Raw genomic sequence first — 3,556 nt, forward strand, 5'->3', positions numbered from 1 at the left:
CGCTCGCTGAGCTATGAGCCCTGCCAAATGAGTGATACTGGACAGTGGGTATATAGGAACGTAAGGCTGGAAAAGCCTGCCTGAGCCATTACTAGTGTAGGCAAACTATTTTGTGTGATACCTTTTCATAAATTGAGGGGCTGCTATGTCCTCCTGAAGTACTAAAAATTCCATCAAAAAGAGCACTGGCTTGGAGGATGGCCAACGTGCTTCAGCAGTTTATACTAGTATATCTCTATATATTATTTCTACATTTCAAGAAAGCAGAACATTTTAGTGCTGAAATCAGCCTTTGTTTAACTATTGAACATACTTAGAGTCCTTCTTCTCCACACTCAAAATATGATCTTCAATGAGCTTATATCTGCACTAGGGTTTTCTGCATTGCACTTTAGCATGTTAACAAATATGCGTTTTAGCACTGCTTCTAATATAAACACGGACACAACATAAACTTTATGCAGACCAGGACTGTCCAAATTCTGAGTGGCTGGGGCTGCAAGACCCCCAGCTGCACACCGGGTAGGTCTTATGGTGCACCACATGACCTGCCCAGCATGCTACATAGGCCCCAATCTGCCATGCAAGCCCCCACTCCCCAACTACACCATGTGGTCACCCCAGCATGAGTGCTCCCTCTGCATGGTCCCAGATGCATAATGGGAGCCCCCCACTGTACCACATGGGCCCCTGACACACAGACATGCTGTGCTACAGAGGTGTCCTGCATGTTCAGATGCACTGTGCCATGCCCCCGCCCCCACCTTCCTCCCTGTCTAGGCACCACTCTTGTCACCCTGCCATACAGCAACAACAACAAAAAAGCAAAGTGGAGGGAGGTGACCAGACCAGAACCACAAGGGCTACAGTTTAACCCATCAGGGGCTACATGTGGCTCATGAGCCCAGTTGGACAGCCCTGATGTATGTTGGCACTGAATTTATGATCCAGTCCTAATACCTGGTTCTGGGCAGACCTAAACCCTCAGACCAACCACAACTCCTCCATTCAATAATAGGCAAATTTTATTGACATGCAATAATAGCAGATAAGAGTTATGCAGGCAAGCAAACAAAATACCCCCCTCCCCAGTCCTACTTATCTACCAGGTCCAGGGTTTTCACAAAGGAGTGGTATGCCTGGCCAGTACACAAGCACTGCCCCATGGTTCTCTGCTCGAATATCAGCCATCAGCAGTCTTGGGGGTCGAAAGCCAATGCCCACCCCTTCCAATGCTGTGCCTCTGCTCATGTTGCCCTCAGGATCACCCCCACTGCTCTGAAATCCCTCTTTTTTTATTGTTTCTCCCCTGATGACTCTTCATTTCAGGGTAATGTCCATTGGTTTCTCTGTGGACATCATATTATTCATGTTCCATCCTGTCAGCATATCCCTTTGTTTCCCAAATATATCACATGCATAGAACTTAATTTGGTCACTTACCCGGTGTCTTAATTTAGTCATCCCTGGCTTCCTAATTCGGTCAGTCCATCAAAACCAGAAATCCCAGGGGTTTTACAGCTGTTTACTGTGGCCACTTATGCCAATTCTGCAGATCCTTATCTTTGTTATGGGTTTTCAGGGCATGTTTTCAATTTCCCAGCCTGTTTGTCTGCTAGGTTTGGACACAGTGTCTGCCTGCAAGGCTGAGAACGTAAAACTTTTGTCACAAACAGACTTTTAGAACCGATTAACCCTTGCCATTCCCCTAGACCATTGTTCTAAAAGAATATTTACTTTATCTACAAGCCAATTCCTAAAAGAAAATCTCTAAATATCATTTTCTAGTCATCAATGTAGACAAATGTGTGTGTCCTGTCTACAGTAAACTGCAAAATGACATTAGCTAATACAAGTTAGTTAAAATACAATTAGTGATCCTACTTTAAACAACCTTTCTGCCCCTTCTTTCAACACAACCTGAAGTGTCCTGCTCTGACCTCATCCTCTACTCTATACTTTGCAAGTCAGTTTCCAAGGAGAGGAACAAAAATCAGTGGTCCAAAGTGTGCCTATGATAACTGTAACTTTGGGTAGGAGTAAAAATAGTCATGAACAAGATGCAGGCAGTCTTCTTAGCCATGTACCAATATTTGGTTCCCAAGAAAATCCTCAACCTAATAATTAAGCGAAGTTAGAAAGATGAAGGTCGCAACAAAACTTTTGCTGCTCACACCCCAGCTTCTCTCAAAAGATGCTTATGTAAGCAAATGAACAACAATACAAGCATTTATTCCAAGACTAAAAACTTGATTACATGTCAAGAAAAATAACTTGGAAGACTATATAACAGCACCACCTGGTGATACATATCATAACAAAGCTCAAGCTGAAATAATAGCGCTCTCCTAGGGCTTGTCAGTGGAATCCAAGAGGCAAGCCCTGCAAAGCAATATATGTGAAAAGGTTTGTAAGGGGTAGGAAGGGACCCTTAGTCCCTGCCACCCCCACTTCCCTTTCCACCCAGATATACTCCGCTAAGGGCTGGAGCCAGAGATCCAGTTTCTTTTGGCAGAGTTCAAATGTAGCTTCCACCCAACATTGAAGCTACCTTCCCCTGAGGCTAGATGTCCTTTAATACCTGGTTTCATGAGGGTAAATCTAACCCAACAGCTTTGATTTTTCAGCCTTTGGGATCTGCATCCAAATATTAAATATACTAAAACAAGACCAGTGTATAAAATAAACATGAACCCATCAAAGAAGCAGACTAACTGACTGATCAGAGCTCCCACTAGAGTGACAAGTCAAGGCAATTTACTCCAAAAACCATGTTCTTCAGGCATGTAAAGAAAGTTGAGTAAGAATAAACTTGACCTGCTGTTATCTCAACTCACAGTCAGGTCATGCAATGGCAGGCTTTTATTTATTTTTAATAAAGGAATTTAAAATAAATATTTCTGTGGACAGAAGGATATCAGCTCTGTGGGTAGGTCATGAGGACATAGATTATCAATAATTAAACAGAATTTATTAAATCCTTTTAGACACACTATGAAAAGTGCCCCAGTTTTGAGGTCTGACAAACTAAAAAGTTAGGACGCCTAGCAATGCACGATATCAATAAACTTGAAACCTTGATGAGTTTTTCCTCATTCGGTTGTTCCTGTACTTTCACTTTAATTGTCTGGGTTTTTTCCTTGTCTTTCCATCTATCTGGATTATGTTCTTAAAGGTGAAAGCTAAAGTGGGAGCTCCAAAAATCATCTCTTTCCTTTCTTTATGTTAGATTGAGTCCAATCAAAGCACTTAAAAAGCCCATTCCAATTCCAACAATATCTCCTATCTTTAAAATAGTGGTGCTGTAATAATGTGGCCATTGCCTTATTTCTTCCTAAACTGAAACATTTCACATCTATCCAGCTAACAGAAGTGCTAAACTAAGCAGGCGAATAAGACAAAACTAAAGCTGTCACTCTGAGGTGCTGATACTCAAGTGGTTCTCAGTTCTCGGGCTCTCGAGCAATCATTTCTCAAACAAACAATACCTTTACTTGGTGTACCCCAGAGATTTCCCTTTAGTTCCCCCCCCCCCCCCCCCCCCCCCCCCCCCCCC

This window comes from Gavialis gangeticus, unplaced genomic scaffold (assembly GCF_001723915.1).
Source record: "Gavialis gangeticus isolate Ggan-Ray unplaced genomic scaffold, GavGan_comp1, whole genome shotgun sequence".
Lineage (NCBI taxonomy): Eukaryota > Metazoa > Chordata > Crocodylia > Gavialidae > Gavialis > Gavialis gangeticus.